The sequence below is a fragment of the Equus caballus genome, chromosome 26 (assembly GCF_041296265.1).
Source record: "Equus caballus isolate H_3958 breed thoroughbred chromosome 26, TB-T2T, whole genome shotgun sequence".
NCBI classification, from domain to species: domain Eukaryota; kingdom Metazoa; phylum Chordata; class Mammalia; order Perissodactyla; family Equidae; genus Equus; species Equus caballus.
The window spans coordinates 45,586,806-45,605,537 of NC_091709.1; positions in this window are offsets into that span (position 1 = coordinate 45,586,806).

Here is an 18,732-nt window from a genome sequence, read left to right on the forward strand (position 1 = left end):
CAGACCTATGCGAGTGTGTGGGAGAAAGGTCCACGTCGTTGGGGCAAGAGGCTTGTGACTGCAGAGGGACACCCCCTGGCGCCCCTCCCGCCACCGGCCTGGACCAGGTGGAGGGCGGGGTCTCTGTGGTCAGCACAGCTCTCTGCTCTGAGCCTCTGCTGAAGGACACAGGGGGCTGCTGACTGTTAAAGGATCGTCGCTACGGGTCAATGCCAGGTGGTTCTGGCTTCTTTGGGACAGGATGCTGAGACCTGGAGAGTGGGCCAGGAACCCCTGAGCCCTGGAGGGAGGCAGGGCCTGGGAGGGGGGCTTGGAGGCCGGGACCAGGGTCCTTGGAGGCTGTGGGGGGCGTGGGGGAAGTTTGCTCTCACCTGGACGTGATGGAAACTAGGAGAACCTCCCAGGGCCCCGCTGTTGACTGCCATCCTCCCAGGAGTGGTTTTGTCCTGTTATTTGCCTGGGCCTGCCCTGCCTCTCCCTCTGGGTTCCAGCCCACGTCCTGGGGCTCCCGCCATTGAGTCAGCAGTGGGGCTGATGGTTCCCAGGTCACCCTCATCAATAAGGGGGCTGTCCCCTTGGGAATGGGGGAGGAGAGCAGGCCAGGACCTGGAGGGGAGGGATGAGCCCTGTGGGGAGCAGGGAGGAGGAAGAGATGCAAGCCAGGGGCTGGGTGGGGGCTGAGGAGTGGGCACTGAGCTAGCACTGGCCACACGGGGTCTGAGTGGGGGGCATCGGGGAGAAGCCAGCAGGTGGGGCCTCGAGCCGTGATGAGTCAGCCCCGTTTTCTGAATGGTGCAGCATTGGCGCGAGTCACAGCAGCCAGACCCCAGGAACAGAACCCCAAGAGCCACTCTGCTCCCCGATGCTCCCTGTGGGGTCTGTCTGGGTCAGGGTCATGACCTGAAAGCTGAGGGGCAGAGGCAACTGTCCTCAGAAACAAGATGGCTCGTCCCCTGCTGGCTGCGGCAGGTGATCCCCCTTCCCTGCGAGCACTGGCCTCTCGGTCTCCCTGCCCCGAGGCCAGCAGCCCCCTTCATGCTCAGGAGACAGCCAGGGAGGCTGGGGACCAGCTCTTGGAGGCTAGTTTAGGGATAAAGGCCGTCCACAGGCCTGGAACCCCAGGGCTCTGACCACTCCCTGCCCTGTCCCCAAGTGCTCTAACCGCATCAGGAAACACCCCCAACAGCCTCTGAGGGGTTGCTGTGCACTCGAAACATGAGCGGTGCTCGCTCCCTGGTGGCTGGTCAGCGCTGGCACACGGTTTGAGAAGGCATGGCCTGGTGGGCCAGAGGCTGTGTTCCAGGTCCTTGTGGCGCCCCCGCCTCCAACAGTGCGGGTGCACGTGTTCGTGCAGAGCCTTCCCAGAAAGCGCGCATGCTGGGTGTGGGGCATCCGGGAGAAGGGAGAGGACAGCAGAGAGCTGGTGGTGAGGTCTGGTGAGGTCCTGTGGCACCCTCCCCAGTGTGGGCGGGGGGCAGCCGGGTGTTTTCCCACCACGGAGGCCTCGCCGACTGGTGAGGGCTGGGGACGCAGCTTTCCCGAGGGTCAGGGCAGTGCTGGTCTCCAGGACCCCGTCCTGCAGCTCACTTTGAAATCAGCCCAGGGGGATGCAGCCTGAAAAGCCACTCCATGTCCGTTTGAGGACAGCAGCCGTCTGGGCCTGAAGGATCACAGTGTGAAGTCATGGGTTGGAAAAGGGCAATTTTCCTCCTATTCTCTGAAGTTGCGCTCTTCATGCAGAGATTTCCTGGGAACCCCATTAAGTTTCCCTCTCAGGCAGATGGCCTTGTAATTACCCCCAGAGGGGTGGCCACTTGACCTTCCTGGGGTGGTCCCCGGCAGAGACAGGCAGCTAAGTCCTCCCTGGCTTGCCGGAACCCACCCTCTGCCCCCCTGGCCGTCACCACCTTCCAGACAGAAGCCCCCGACGCCCGGCTGGCATTCACCCTGGGCAGCTGGGTGCAACCTGTTTGGAATTTGTGATGGACTGAAGGATGCTTCTCTCTTTCTGCCTGTGGAAAAGGGGGCGCAAAGCGGAGAAACGTGGAAGAAAAAATCCCAGGGGGTCTGTCTGCCTGAGTTAGGGCTGAGCTTCAGTCCATCTCTGGATAGGGCTCCTGGGAGCCCGTGACCGTGCTGTAATTAAGGAGGCAGCCTCGGGGGTGTGGGTCTTGAGTGCCCCTGAGGCTGTCTCAGAACAACGGCCGCAAACACCGGGGACCCAACAACAACCAGAAAGGGTTATTCCAACAATTTTAGTTTTAAAAACGACACCCACATCTCTTCCCCTTGACCCAGATCCTGCTTTTCTCTGCAGCCTCGTGCGGTACCCACGGCTGCCTTCACGGGCGGGAGCACGAGCCCTCCCTTCTCTCGTTTCTTGTGCTGGCTCTGGTTTTTCTAGAGGTTCTGTCGTATTGGCTGCGTGGTGACAGACCCTACCTGCTGTGCCCTGATCACCCCCGGGGCTGCTCCCACTGTCCCCTGCAGCCTGTGCTGCCTGTGCACCGTCCCGCTCATCACCCTGTGACTCTTTGGGGCTATTTCCTTGGAATGAATTCCCAGGATTGCCAAGGGCCTGCTCCGTCTTCTGGCTCCCTCAGGACACCGTCTGAGAAACGGGGACCTGGGCACAACAGGGACGGGAAGGCGCACGTTCTCCCAAGGCCCAGCCAGTGTGCATTTGACGACTTCCTCCTTTTGTTAAATTCAAAGGTGTGCGAGGATGTTCCCTTCACTGTCACATTTTCTCACCAGAAAGTGGAGCGTTTTCCAGAAAGCTGGAGCATCCGGAACCCACACTTTATAAAGTTATGTCCACTCCGCTGTGTGGTCAATCGAGAAGCAGGGGAGCGTGGCTTTTCCTGCCCTTCTCCATAAATGTGCAATTCCCTGGCTACAAAGACCCGTCCTGTGGCATCACGTGGTAGGAAGATAATTGGAGCTAACGTGGTGGAGAGGGTTGAAGCCCTCTCATTGTCAGGAAATGACTTGCTCTGACGTGCATGGGCTCCGTCATCCCTGTCGACGGGCCCATCCTCCGTGGGGTCTTTTACGTCCTTTGGTGACGGAAACAAACCCTTTGGGACGGAGTCTGACAGGGCCTCTCAGAGGTGATGCCTCCCTTTTATGAGTCTCCAGTTTACACAAAATAAAAGATCCAAATCAGGGCTTCAGAAATTGTGGCACTCACTGTTTGTATTTGATGAATTGACGTTTAGCACATAAAAATCAAATGCCATGTAATTGGATTATTCAAAATAAAGTTACAAGATCTATTAAGAATATTACTTCATGGTGCTAGTGGCTAGTGGGGTCAGGTTTAAAGGCGTCAGGAGACTCCGGTTGCCTTCCGTCCCGCTGGCGAACTCTGAGGCTCCGTGCAACCTTGGTCCCTGGTGAAGGGGAGCCCCAGGCCCTCCTGGAGCCCCCGCCCGCCCCCAGGTGGGCCTTGGGTCTGGCCTTCTGTCTTCCCGTCACCGACTAAGGAGCCCAGTCCCTTAGCTTAGAGTTCAAGGCTCCACAGTCCTGCCCCCTGGCAAAATAGCCAGCTGGACTCCTTTGTAGTCACAGTGGTCTGCTCACGCTCCCCAGTTTGAGTATTAGAGTGAGCTGGACGGTGGCCCCCAAAGGTATGTCTACCTCCTGATGCTCAGAACTTATGTGGCAAAAGATGTGAGTAAGTTAAGGGTCCTGAAAGGAGGTATTTATCACGGCTTGTCAGCTGGGCCCTACATGCCATCACATGTGCCCTCATAAGGGAGAGAGAGGGGGATCAGTCAGATTTATAGGGTGATGGCATATGAAGATGGAGAGAAAGAGAAGGGGGTCACAGCTGGGGAACGCCTGGAGCCACCAGAAGACAGGAGAGGCTAGGATCCTCCCCTGGAGCTGTCAGAGGGAGCACGGCCCTGCCCACACCTTTATTTCAGACTTCTGGCCTCCAGACTGTGGGAGAGCCAATTCCTGTTGTTTTGAGCTTCCAGGTGAGTGGAAATTTGTTCTGGAAGCTCTAGGAAACTCATACAGGTATTTTCGTCTTTGTGTGTTTGCTATTGTCATCTTCATACTTGGAGTTCACCCCGGTCTTCTCCCAGCCTGGCCAGGCGCAGTCTCTAAGGCCAGGCTGAGCGTGTCTGCCCACCTTGCTGGCAGCTCTCAGCCCGGCCTGCACGCGAGGACCTGGGCTATAACACATGCAGTTCCCTGGTCCTGGCCCCGGGGGCTCTGACTGCTTGTCTGGGCTGCAGCCTGGGCACAGGGTAGGAACACCTCACCGCAGATCCTAACTGAGTGGTCTGAGCCCAGGCTGGTCCCACACGGAGTGGAGAGCGGGGTGACTGAGGTGGGCACCCTGAGACACAACAGTGACATGCCCTGAGAGACGACAGGGAGACGCCCTGAGATGCGACAGTGAGACCCTCGGACACGACAGTGAGATGCCCCAGAGATATGACAATGAAATACCCCTACACACTCTCGAATGGCTGCAACACGGTAGTGACCACACCAAATCCTGACAGTTGTCGAGATATTGGGTCCCTCCTACCTGGCTGGTGGGAATGGAAAACAGTGCAGCCGCTCTGAAAAGAGTTTCGGTGTTTCTTTCTTTTTTTTTTTTTGAGGAAGATTAGCACTGAGCTAACATCTGCCACCAATCCTCCTCTTTGTACTGAGGAAGATTAGCCCTGAGCTGACATCGCCACCAATCCTTCTCTTTTTGCTGAGGAAGACTGGCCCTGAGCTAAGATCTGTGCCCATCTTCCTCAACTTTATATGTGGGATGCCTGCCACAGCATGGCTTGACAAGCCGTGCGTAGGTCTGCACCTGGGATCTGAACCAGCGAACCCCAGGCCGCCCAGGTGGAATGTGCAAACTTTACCGCTGTGCCACTGGGCTGGCCCACTTGGTGTTTCTTAACGAAACTAAACATCTCCATTTATCCCAGAGACAAAGACTTATGTTCACACAAAAGCATGTACACAACTGATATGAAGATTTCACAAAAAATTAAAAATAGAAATACCATATGATCCAGCTATCCTACTACTGGATATTTATCCAAAAATACTTGAAACCAACCATTTAAAGAGACTCATGCCTCCGTATGTACATCACAGCACTATTCACAATAGCCAAGATGTGGAAGCAACCCAAGTGCCCATCAATGGATGATCGAGCAAAGAAGATGCAGTGTATATATACAATGGAGTACTACTCAGCCAGAAAAAAAGACAAATTAGTGCCATTCGCAGTAACATGGATGGACTCGGAGAGTACTTTGGTAAGGAAAATAAGTCAGACAGAGAAAGACAAACACCATATAATTTCACTCATATGTGGAAGATAAACACACTGATAAGGAGAACAGATTAGTGGTCACCAGGTGGAAGGGCTGGGGGGTGCGTGAAAGGGGTAAAGGGCACGTATGTAGGTGATGGATAAAAACTAGACTATTGGTGGTGAACACGATGCAGCCTATACAGAAACTGATATATAATAATATATACCTGAAATTACACCATGTTATAAACCTATATGACCTCGATAAAATAATTTTTTGAAAAAGTGTGTACACAACTGTTAATTGCAGCTATACTCATAATCGCCCAAACTCGAGGCAAGCCAGATGTCCTGTAGCAGGTGAGTGGCTGACCCTACCGCGGTCCAGCCAGGCCGTGGAGCGCCACTCAGCAATGAAAAGGGTGAACTTGACACACACAACAACTTGCACGGCCCTTTGGAGAGTGGGCTGAGTGACAGAGGCCTGTCTCCGAAGCTAACGTGCTGTCTGATTCCGTTCATGTTGCCTTCTTGAAGTGAGAGAATTGTAGGACTGGAGGACAGGTTAGTGGGTGCCTGGCGTTTGGAGCGGAGAGGGGGTGCAGTGGCTCCAGTGGGGCAGCACGAGGGTCTTCTCGATGGGACGGTGTGATGGTCACACAGAGCCACACGGCGGCTAAAATTGCAAAGAACCGAAGTCACACATGCACACGCACAAACACGTGAGTGGGTATAAACTAACGACGTCTGAGTAAGGCTTTGAGTGTGTCAGTGTCCATTGCTTGCCTCCATCCGGGAGCATATAAATAAATGCAGATATGAAGAGCGTATCATCAGCCTAGCGGCACTGGGGCAGCCCTTCCTGACCCCAGTGCTGTGGCCACAGGACACAAGGCACAGGGACCCTGAGAATGGGCCCTGACTGGGTGTGGAGCCCCTGAGGCCTGCCTCTGTCCTCACCCCTGTGCAGCCAGCAGCAGCATGAGGCTGGGCAGAGACGGAGGTGTGGGGCTGGGGAGGTGACCGCCGTGCCGGTCCTTTCTGCCGGAGCCCGCTTCACATTTATCTGGCTTTATCCCGGGGAGACCTCCAGGGCCTTAGTTTATGGCTTCGGCTGGAGCCCCTTTTCCTGGCAGGACCGGAGGCATGGCCCTAAATAGAAACACCATTCATAGGGAGATGTTCCCATGGACGAAGGAGGAGAGATGCTTATACAACTTGCGTCAAGATAGACTCACGTTTCTCCTGCTTAGAGGGCGGGAGGAGAGTCTTGACTAAGCTCCTTACGACGTAGAGGGGCTTCCGCCAGCTGGGAGCTGGGGGCCGGTCAGAGAGCGTGAGTCAGCTCCTCGTTCTGCTGGCAGAGGACGGCGTTAGCCCAGTGGGTTAGCGTGGAGCCTGCCGGGTAATCCTTTCCTGGAAGAAGGAGATCAATTTTCACACCCCAGTTGCTCCCTTTAAGCTGGCTGCCTGGGTTGGCAACAGCTCTTCGCTATATTGAGGGGGTTCGTATCCATGGGTCCAGATCCTGCCGTGCACCAATCCATCCACGCCCCCTTTTGGGGGTGCAGGGCAGGGAGGCGGAGGGTGAACAGGGTGACAGGTGGGGTGGGGACGATCAGCTCTGGTCCTAGTCCTAGAGACAAGCCAATGGGATGGGTCTGTGGGCTCCAGCCTCCCATCCACCCCCTTGGGTGACTTTTGAGGTTCCTGCCCCCTCCCCTCGCTGTCTCGCCCCCACCTGGCTTCTCTAACACGGGTCACAGCTGTGACCGCTGGATCCTCGCACGACTCCACCAGGCAGCCACCATTGCCATCCCCGTGCTACAGAAGGGGACTCTGAGGCACAGAGAGGTTAAGCCTGTCCTCCTGAGTGGCGTTGAGGCACGGCTGAGCCCAGGCAGTCTAGCTCCAGAGTCTGGCCCTGCCCCTCACCCAGGGAAGGAGGCCAGTCTTGGGGGAGAGCCCTGAAACCTGGGCTCAGGAGCCCTGGGCTGTGACCTCAGGAGCCGGGGGCCTCGAGACTGCAGAGCCAGACTCCCTCCAGCCCCTCTCCTCCATGCTTCCCCTGTGGTGGCTTTGTTTGAATGCACAAAATGGCAGGCACTGGGGATCGGGTATGGACGGGCTGCCTAAAGCACTCCCCTGCCCACTCCCCCTGCCCATGTGATGGAGGCGGGATCTGAAGCACTGTGTCAGAGCAGAAGCCCGACAGTCAGAGGCCCTGCTCACCCAGAGCTTACAGGCAAGGGCAAGCAAATGCGAGATGCCAGGTGTGCTGGATGGCAGCGAGTGCCAGAAAAGGAGGCAGAGCCAGGGGAGACGGTGTGCGGAGGATGGGGTGACTATTTAACAGGATAGGGGAGGCCTCCCTGACAATGTGACATTTGGACACAGACCCAGGGGAAGTAAGGAGGCAGCCACGGGGAGGAAGAGCCATCCAGGAAGAGGGAATAGCATGTGCAAAGGCCCTGGGGCAGTGGCATGCTTGGGTGTTCCAGGAGGGGAAGGCCAGTGAGGCTGGAGAGGAGAGGTGGTCATAGAGGGTTCAGATAGCAATTGCCTCATTGTCTCTAAAACCTCTTACAGCAGGTGGTGCATACATCCACCAACAAAAGCAAGTCAGTTGTTGCCTGGGGGCAGGGTTGGGGGACGTAGCTTGCAAAGGGGCACAAGGAAGTTTTGGGGGTGATGGAAATGTTTTGTGTCTTGATTGTGGAGGTGATTTTATGAGTGTAGACATCTGTCAAACGCACTGATGTGTAGAGTTCAATGAATACAGTTAACTGTACACTGATTATATCTCAACTAAAAGAACACAAAAGAAAAAGTCCCTGAAGTTCCGGGTGTTGGGCGTGCTTCTCACACCGGGGTCTGTTCTGCAGGGACATTTCTACAGAGCGGAGGGCCCTGACCTTCTAGGGCAAGTGTCCCCCGCAGATGGAAACCGAGGCACTCACCCAGCACCTGCAGGTGAGGGTGGGTTGGACGAGCCATGGCTCCACTCCTGAGCTTGCTGCTGCTGAGAGACAGCGAGTCAGCCCCAGAGGGGACTCTGCCAGCCCCTCCAGCCCAGGGCGCTGATAATGACCCACCAGCTACCTGCCGTCCCCCAGGGGCTGAGGGCCACCCGGCACCAGCCTCGTCCAGCAGCCTTACTTTCCTCTTGTCCTTGGTCACTACCTGGGGTCTCGGCCCCACAGACCCGGGTGCATCCTCTCCCCTCCCCCAGCCTTCCAGTGACCCCTCCTGGTCCCCCTGGACTCAGTCAATGAATATACTGCCCTGCCCTGAAGACACCAGCCCTTTCTTGTAGCCCCAGGGCCTGACACTCTCCCAGCACCTGCACCGCAGGCCTGAGGGGAGAGCCCTGTGTCTCTTCCTCCAATACCCTCTCCCAACCTCAGCCTTCCTCTCTCCCCCTCCTCCACCATGTGGCCCCTGGCCGCTGTCCCCGTCCATTCCCACATCCAGCTCCCCCAGGACAGGTCCCTGGTCTCTCCCCGAGCCTGCCTCCTCTTTACCCCTGGAGACCTCAGGCCTCTCTCCCCACCTGCCAGCCTGCCCCACGCCCACGCGTGCGTCCCTTCTCCCCCACAGCTCTCCGCTGGCCTACAGTTCAATCCCCGGGGCTCTGGCACCTCCGCCCAGGGTCCGGGATGCTCTCTCTCGTCCCGGGATCGGCAGGTGCTGTCCCGTCCCCGGTGGTCTGGACCCAGCCTGTCCTCAGGCCTGCAGACCTAGCAGGGGCAGCGAATGGGAGTCGGGGACCTTGGGGACCTGCATGAGCCATGCACGGGTCTCCTAGTGGGCAGATGGGCTCAGCCTCTTGGCAGGGACTATCCAGGGATTTCACAAATGGGGGAAGCCCAGGGCTGGTGATGCTCGGAGTGTGGGGGCAGCAGGTGGGTGCAAAGGGATCTGTGAGGCGGGGCCGGGCTCCGGGCTGCAGGGACAGCCCAGCGTGGCTTCTGGTCATGACCTGTCCCCAAGTGAGGTGGGATGCACGATGGAGCTGGGGTACAGGGGACATCTGCTTCCTGGCCTTGGGCCCCCGGTGGCTGGGGCCAGCACCTTGAGCACCAGCTGTGGCAGACCTTGGAGGCACGATTGCCTGTGTTACTTCAGTCAGTCCTCTTGATGACCTTACCCCATCAGGGATGCTGTCCACCCCACAGGGAAGGAACTGAGACTCCGAGAAGCCGTGAGGCCGGCCGAGAAGATGCAGTGACTGGGCTGAGCTCCTGGGGGTCAGTCATCCACGCCCCTGCCCAGGGGTGATCCAAGGAGGACAATGTAGGACCACCTGGGACTGCGCCTGCATGGCTGTGACGTGAGTGGGTGGTCACTGTCCTTACACGGCTGGGGGCCATCAGAGCTCGGGAGGGGCAGGAGTGTGGACGTGGCCTCTAGAGCTGACTTCCAATCCTGCTGGCCACCTGGGGAGGGGACGGGAGGAGCAGGTCAGCTCTCGGAAGACCGCCCGGCCAAAGCCAGCAAGGGGGGCCCAGGAGGGAGCGTCAGTCTGTGTCTGGGTTTAGAGGCTGTCAGGGGAGACGGACATCCCACTGTGAGAAGCTGTGCTGAGCACGTGGGACAGTGGCTCTCGTCTCGGCTGTGCAAGCTCGCTGGAGGGGCCCCCATGTGGGTTCTGATGAACTGGCCGGGTGTCCTGGTCCCAGAATCTGCCTGCGGGTTTCACACCACTGCCAGCCGGTGGCCGTGGTGGCCCCTCCCCGTCTGCACGTGTGGTGGCTCAGCCCCAGATGGGCCGAGAGTGCTTAGCACCGTGCCTGGTGCGTGGGAAGCGCTCAGGAGACCTTAGCCCACAGTTTTAATGGCCCCGCAGCCGGGAGGGCCGGAAAAGAGCCTTCTGCCAGTTCCCCTGCAATTTACGTCCTGGTGCATCTAGAGGTCACTCACCTATCACACACACCTTACTTATCTGTCTGTCTATCTGTCATCTGTCTTCCATCTAGATCTACCTATGATCTGTCTTCTATCATCTATCTACCTATTGATTAAATCAGTCCATTGACATTAAAATTTTTTTAAATTGAGATCAAATTGACACAACATAAAATTCTTCATTTCACAGTACACAGGTCGGCGGCTTTTAGTAGATTCACGATATTGTACAACCAACACCACCATCTAATGCCAAACATTTTCATCAACCCCAAGAACACCCCATCCCCGTTCACGGTCACTCCCAGCTGCCCCTCCCCAGCGCCTGGCAGCCACCAGTGTGCTTCCTGTCTCTCTGGAGTTGCCTGTTCTGGACATTTTGTATGAAAGGACTCGTGCAACACGTGGCAGGGCACATTTCCTTGTATTGACCTGCATCTTTGAGGTTTGGGACGGCCTCCCTTTCCTGGTGAAGCAGAGACTTCCTTGCTGGCCTCGGGCTGGAGGAGGGCCAGCTCCTCCCGGAGGGTCCTGTCCCTTTGTAGTTTCCAGGCCTCGAGGGGGGACGGACACCCAGGCCGGGAGCCGTGGCATTCACACAAAGAGACTTTCATCTTGCACTTCTGGGTGTCTCACTCTCTGAGAGCTTCTGTTTTCTCAGAAGGTGCTTCCCGATCGATCGTGGACTTGCCTGTCCCTTAAATGCGCTTTTCAAAGCCGGTTTCCTGCCCTGCAGGTCCCCCCTTGCCCCCCCAGTCCCCAGCCGTGGGAGGGGTGACCCTTCCTCTGATCTCCAAAGGCAGGAAAGGAAGCTAGCAGGCCTTGAGGGAGGCGGACTCCGCAGCTGGGTGTCAGTGAGGGAACCATCTGGCTTCCGTCCGGTGGCTTCCCCATAGGATCAATTTTCCGGCTTAACCCTCTCCCCATCCGTCATCTCTGAGCCAGACACCGGCCTCCCCTTCTGCCTAGTGTCCTCACTGCGTGCTGGGCTCCTCCCTGGGGGCAGAAGGGGCCTGCCTCTCCTCCCCCTTTGCTTCTGCTCCAGAGGGTGTGACAAGAAGTGGATAGTGACAGCTGTCCTTCTCCAGGGAGCGGTCTGCAGGGCACTTCCGTGTTCATTGTCCCCTGGACCCCCGATCATGGCCAGCAGAGGCCAGTGCTCTTGCTGTCCCATTTTGTAGGAAGCCTGCAGGGAGGGTGCAAAATGTGCTTGGCACACGGCCACAAGACTGGAAGGTGGCCGAGACGTGGCCTGAGCCCTGGCTCCTGGTTCCCTTCACCTGGGTGGCTGTGGCCCTGATGCATGGCGGTCACTGGGGTCAGCAGAACAGGCTGGGGCCTGGCTTGGCTGTCAGCGGGGCCAGCCGCCTGGTCTCCTCACCCTACACTGGGGGCTTTGGACGTCCTCACAGGGCTGTCCGAGCGTCCAGGCAGACGCAGAGCCCCCAGCAGCATCTGCCCCATGAGTACTGGCCAGGGCCGCCGAGATGGCTGTGGCATCTGCCAGGAGGGGTGAGTTCACCTGCACTGGTGTCTCGGACGGCCTCCACCTTCTTGGCGCATGGTCCTCAGCGCATCATCTGGGATCCTCCCATGGAGAGAGCTCTGTTCTTGGGTTGACTCCCCCAGAGAGGGGGACAGAAGGAGTGTGAGTGTGCAAGGCCTGGGAGGCCTGACGAGTGTGCCCGCAGAGCCTGCCCTGCTCGCATGGTCTTGTTCTATGAGGCCTGAGGCCCTGGGGTCAGGAGCAAGTCTGAGGACCACTCCATGAACTGGGCGTCCCTTGCAGCTGCCGGTCTCAGGGTCCCAGGCCCGGGAGGAGGGGGCGGGGCCTCAGGTCACAGGTCGCAGGTTTCCCCCAGGGACTCACCCCAGATGCAGACACGGCCAGACAGGCTGCAGTGGGGCTGGACGGCAACCCCTCGGGAGACAGGCACGGCCAGCGTGACTGTCCAGACGACCACCTCTGAAATCTGGATGGGAGGTGTTGACGAGCAAAGACGTGGGGACCACTTTCTAGAGGAAACCACGTCTCAAATGCACCGAGTGTCCCAGGTACGGGGTGACAAAGGCTTCCTGATGCTTCAGGCATGGTGCTTGCCCCACAGAGGCCCAGATTCCTGTAGCATGACAGGGGTTCTTACTGCAGAGGGGCTGCAGGCCGTGCCCCGCCCCCAGAGCGTGGGGTCAACCCCGATCCTGCCGCTCTGAGTGCTGAGCCCGTCGAGAGCAGGTCAGCCTCCTCAGTTCCTCGGGTCATCTGCATGGGACCGCCAGGCAGGACGTGCCCCTCGGCCCTGAGTACGCTGGGCTGCCTCAGTGTCCCCTGTTGACTGCGGCCTCTGGCCTGGGCAGAGTCTTTCAGGGGCACCCAGACTGCCATGGTGGTTCCAACAAGGCCTCATGTCCCAGGACAGTGGCCCCAATGGCCAGAGGGGACATGGGCTGAGCAGAGGCCTCCACTCCTTCGTCCCCACCCTGCGGCCTCCAGGGAAGCCCTGATTGCAAAGCTGGAGGGCGGTGGCTCTGGGAGTTCAACCAAGGTGCTAGTTGTCCCCTCAGGACCTGGGCTTGTTGAGAGTGAAGTGGTCCTGCTCAGAGAGTCTCCCTGTGGCATGAGGGCAGGTGCAGGGGCAGCCCTCCTGCCCGGCTGAGGCATAGGATGGTGATAACTGCTGTGTGGGTGCTGTGAGGACCCATATGATGCAGAGTGTGCTCAGGGCTGGCTCCTTGGGGCACATGTGTCCGTGATCCCCCTCACCTGGTCCTGAGGACAAGCTGGGCATGCCTCACAGGTGCCTTTCCGTGGAGTGGAGAGACCTCTTAATGTAGCTGGGTCCTTGGACACAGACAGCACTTGTGGCCTAGAGAGGAGAGTCAAGTGACCGTAAAAGTAAAATGTTTAAAACAGCTCTTCTTCCTCCTCAATTCCCTCCTCAGCCCTCTCTCTTAAAAAAATTATAATAGACTATTTTTTAGAGCAGTTTTAGGTTCACAGAAAAATTGAGGGGAAGGTATGGAGGTTTCCCACTTCCCCTGCCTGCTCCCCGCCCCCATGCACAGCCCATCGACACCCCCCACAGAGCAGTGTGTTTGTTACAGGCCATCAACTCACGCTGACACCATCACTCAGAGTACACAGGTGACACTCGGGTTCACTCTTGGTGTTGTGCATTCTGTGGGTTTGGACAAAGGCACAATGACGTGTGTCCACCATCACACAGAGTAGTTTCTCTGCCTTGCACACCCTCTGCGCTCCGCCTGGTCACCCCTCCCCCTCTCTCTTTAACAAATATTTTAAAGGATTCCGGACCTCAGGTGCACAGACGGGATGGATCCCAATCTGGGGTCACAGCCCACTCAGCACACCCACCCTGCCCTCGCTCTGTGAGGTCACACCGATCATAGAACCAGCACTCCGCACCTTCCAAACTCGAGAACTGGAACGCGGCCGGTCACTTGCGGTGGCCTCTGCTCTTTCCCACCCCACCCCTTCTTCCTCCGTCTGAGGGAGCCGGGACTCTGCCGGTGGTCTTTGTTTTCTTCGCAGTTTTATCACATATATGTGTAGGCTGAGAACACACGTGGTGTAGTCTGGCTTATTTTTGAAGTTTGTGAAAAGGCTGTCACTCCTTACGCGGCTTTGTGGGACGTGATTTCCCTGTTCAATGTTGTGTTCCTGGGCTCGTCCACATCCTGTGGGTGCTGGCAGTTTATTCAATGTCGCCGTCGCAGAATTTCTCCTTGTGCGATTACACCACGAGTGGTCCGTCCCCTTCTCTCGCTGCTGGGCACTCGGGCTGTGCTGGTGTTCTCTTACCCACAGGTGCCCTGCACAGCCCCGCAGGCGACCCTCTCGGCCAGGTGGCTAAGAAGGGGATCTGGATCACGGGGATGCAGAATTTTAACTGGAAAGAGAGTGCCTGTTTTGCAAAGTGGTTGCCCCGATTCACACGCCAGCAGCAAAGTGTAAGAGTTCTGCTGGTCCACATCCTCTCCAATATTTGGAATGACTAAAACAATTTTTTTTGGTCAATCAAATTCATGCAGAGTTGTATGCCGTCCTGAATCGTGTGTCCCAATTCTGGTGAGAAGGAGCTTCTCTGGTCGTGGGCTCTGTGCTCGGCTCTCCTGGGGGCACCTCGTTGCGTCCTCTGCCCACATTTCTGTTGGGTCGTTGGCTTTTCCTTACGGACTCCTAGCAGTTCTTTGTAAATTCTCGACACTACTCCTTTGTCGGTTTGCGTGCAGTGGGTATTGTCTCCCAGTTTGTATCTCCTGGTCTTTTCACCTTCCTTAAGGTATATTCTGATGAGTGAAAGCCCCTAGTCTTACTGTAGTCAAATTGGTCAGTCTCCCCTTTATGTTGTCAGGGTTTTATGTGTCTTGCTTAGGAAATCCTTTCCTACCCTCAGACCACATAGATACTCACCTCATTTTCTGCTAAACTTTTAAACTTTTGCCTTTGAAATTTTGGGTCTTAACCCACTTGGAAATGCTTTTTGTGACCGGGGTGAAGGAAAGAGCCGAGGTTTTGTACTGTGGTTTTTCTGCCTCATTTCTCGAATGACTTTCCCTGGGGATCCGACCCGCCACTTCCCTGGTCGATTAGAGTCCGTCTCCAGGTCGGGGAGTTGCTGTTTCTGTTTTCTGTTCCATCGGTCGACTTGTCTCTTCCTGAGTCAACACCATGTGTTACACTTGATGCCAGATTTACAAGCAGCCTTTCCAACTGGCGGAGCAACTTCCCCTCCTTCTTTTTCTCCTTCAGAAGGGTTTGGACTGTTCTTTTAAAAACTGAGTTATAATCCACACGTAGCAAAGTACACAGACCTCAAGGGTACGTTTCACTTAGCTTTTATAAGTGTGCATCCTTGGCAGAGTTGTCAGGGCTCCATCACCAGCCTCTCCAAAACTTATGGCATGAAGTGCCCTTCGTTGCGCTTGGGGCTCAGAGCGTCACGAGGCGGCTGGACGGCCAGGGCAGCTTGCCTCTGCTCCGTGCTGTCCGCAGGAGCTGATGGCTGGGGTGGGCTGACCACTCAGACGTGCTCTGTCGGACCACCTTTCCTCCCTCCTTATGGTTGATGCTGGCTGGACCTCAGCTGGGCTGTGGCCGGAACCCCTACACCTGGTCTCTCCCCATGGTCTTTCCTCGGGGGTGGCTGGGGCTCCTCGCAGCCCGGTGGCTGAGTTCCCTGTGCACAAGGAGTTCCTTCCGTGGTTCCTGTGGGTTGAGGACTACGGAGGTCTGCCCAGGTTCAAAGGGAGGATGGAGACCTCGCCACTGGAGAGGAGTCTCAAGGTCACCTTACAAAAAGCTCGTGGGATGGAAGGAATTGATACATCTTCATAAAATACAGCTTGCCACCCCCCAGGTCAAAGAGTAAGATATTTCCAGTGACCCTGGGGCTCCCTGGGGCCCTTCCAGTCCATACCAACCCTTGGAGGTAATTACTGCCCTAATCCCTATTGACATAGATTAGTTCTGCCTAATGGTTTTGTTAGAGAAAACTCACACTTCTCCTTTTTTTTTTTTGCTTTTTTTTTTGCTGAGGAAGATTCTCCCTGAGCTAACATCCGTTGCTAATCTTCCTCTTTTTTTGCTAGAGGAAGATTAGCCTTGGGCTAGCATCTCTGCCAATCCTCCTCTATTTTTTTTGTATGTGGGTCACCTCCACAGTGTGGCCGGTGAGTGGAGTAGGTCTGTGCCCAGGATTTGAACCTGCGAACGTGGGCTGTGGAAGCAGAGTGCATGGAACTTTAACTACTCAGCCACAGGGCTGGGCCCTCTTTTTTTTTTTTTTCTGCTGGGGAAGATTCGCCCTGAGTTAGCATCTGTTGCCAATCTTCCTCTCTTTTTTTTCCTCCCCAAAGCCCCAGCACATAGTTATATATTCTAGTTGTAAGTCCTTCTAGTTCTTCTGTGTGAGCCACCACCACAGCTTGGCTACCGTTAGACGAGTGGTGTGGTTCTGTGACCAGGAAATGAACCTGGGCCCCCAAAGTGGAGCACACAGAACTTTCACCACTAGGCCGTGAGGGTTGGCCCAGTTCTACCTAATCTTGAATGTCGCTGAATCTATAAATGGAACCACACCGTGTGAACCCTTTGGGGTCTGGCCTCTCGTCCTCAACATCATTTCACGTGAGACTGACCCACACGAGAGAACTCAGGTCTACTTGCTCTCTCCACCCGGCTGCGTTCTGTTGCACGAGTGAGCAGTCTGTCCATCCCACCCTGGGTGGACGATGGATTGTTTCCACTTTGATTATCACGAATAACGCCGCTATGAACATGCTCACACAACTCTTCCGGCGTACAGAACTGCTCATTTCTGTTGGCTGTGGGCCCAGGAGCAGGGGCCTGGGTCTTTGGATGTTTGTAGGTTTGGCCTCAACATATAGCGGCCAGCCCCGAGAGTCGGTTGTCCCATTACACACTGGTCGACGGTGTGGGGGAGCCCATTTCCCCACGGCCTTTAGATTTTAGCCATTCTGGTGGGGAGGCGGGTGTGGCACCCCCTCATCCTAGTTTTAACTGGCATGTCCCAGACTACATAGGTGTTGAGTAGTTTTTGAATATTTATTGGCCACTTGGACAATCTTTTTGGGGAACTGATTTTTTAAGTCTTTCACTCATTTATTTAAACTTGGGTTCTCAGGCTTTTTTCTTCTTGGTTGGTGGGAATCTATTATTCTGGATGTAAGACTTTCGTTGGGTGTGACCTGGAGTTGGCCAAACTCAGGCTTAAGGGTGCCATTCTCAACGACTTCCCCCACTTCAGACACCAGCTCGGGGTCTCCAGGGCCACCCTCGCTTTTGAACTGCTGGCTACAGATTCGGGGGTCCCCACGGACTCTCTCAGGTTCCATCATTCACCACAACAGCTCATGGGACTAGAGAAAGTGCTGTACTGATGATCACAGCAGAAAGTTAGTACAACAAAAGCTTACACATCAGGACAGCACAAGGGAGAGAGGCACGAGGTGAGGCTGGGAGGGTCCCACACTGGAAGCTCCTGTTGTCCTCCGATGCACGTCCCTCCCAGCTCACCTGTGCATGACCGTGCTCTGAGGACTGCCGAGCGGGGAGGCCTGCCGGGTTCCAGGGTCCGGGGTTTTCGTCAGGGTTTCGTTACAGAGCTGTGATTGATGGAATCACCGCTGCGAGCTTCACCCCAGCCTCCAGCCCTGCCCCTCTCCAGAGGGCGAGTGCTACCAGCTCGGCTCGAAGCCCCAACTGCCCCTCTAATCCCGTGGTTGGTCTTCTGGTGTGACCAGTCCCCAACCTAAGTCACCTTGTTAGCACAAACTAGCAGATGTGGTTGGTACCCAGCACTGTGGGACCCTCTCAGCATCCCTGCTGCTTCCGGAGGCTCTGGTGGCCTCTCCTCCAACCCTACCCTGAGGCCAGAGAACACCATCAGCCATGGGGGTGGGGGGCACAGACAGGAGGCTGCCAGTAGGAGCACCACCCTGGTCCTGGCAGCCAGCATCCTTCTCCTGATGCATCGACGGCCTGTGCCTGCTGCCCCTGAGCTGACTGCATGAGTCGCTGAACTGCACCCTATGTATTTGGGAGGCGGGGTGGGGTTGGAAGGGTGTGATGTGCTGGAACTCGCCCCGTTAATCCTAAAATGCTCCTTCCCCTTCCGCCTGTTTTTAGCGCCTGCACTCATGTCCCTGCCGAGCACACCCGTGGAGAGGCCCCGCTAACTGGTCAGCGCACAGATTTCCTGCAGGTGCGGGCGTCCCTCCCCATCCTGGCCGTGACCGGCCACAGCCACCCACCAGCTCCCACTGTGGGGACCTGCAGCGCAGAGACTGTGGCTTCGCTCTGCCAGAGCCTGGGGCAGCCGGGGCGGCAGGCTTGACCCCAGGGGGATGTGGGCTCTCATACCCGCTCTGCCCCGGACCTCTAGCCCACGATGATGACTTCTGGGAGGGAGAGGCCCCCAGACACCTCGGGGTGGGGCTGAGAGGTGGGCGCCCTGGACCTGGGCTCAGTGCCCCAGCAGAGGCGTGGGTGGGCTCTGCCTTTGGTACATGGCCCCCGGCTCCCTTCATCCTGATGACAGACCCCCTCGGGCTAGCTCTGGACTGTGTGGTGAGGGGACAGGGCTGAGGGCTCCAGAGGCACCTGGGAGAAGCTGGCCTGGCTTCCCCACCATGTGCCTGCTGGCTGACCCCGCCTCCTCTCTAGTGTAGACGCACACAGTGGTCAGACGTGGTGGAGGAGGGACTGTGTGGGGACTGACAGAGGCAGGAGGGATCCCTGTACACAGGGGCTCGGGGTCCCTCCCTGTGAGTTGCCATCAGGCCTTGCTGTTCCTCAGGAACCTGGGCTTGGCCAGCCACCAAGGGCTGGAAATTCTCCCCGTGGGGGTTTTGGGGACACTGCCAATTCTCTTCGGAAAAGCACAAGAAATACCCGTTGGCAGAGTTGGAATGGGAGAGTTTTTGTTCAATGGCCAGCTCTGGTCTTGGGCCATGGACGACAGGCCTTGTGTGCCACGAGGGGCTTTGAGGGCATGACC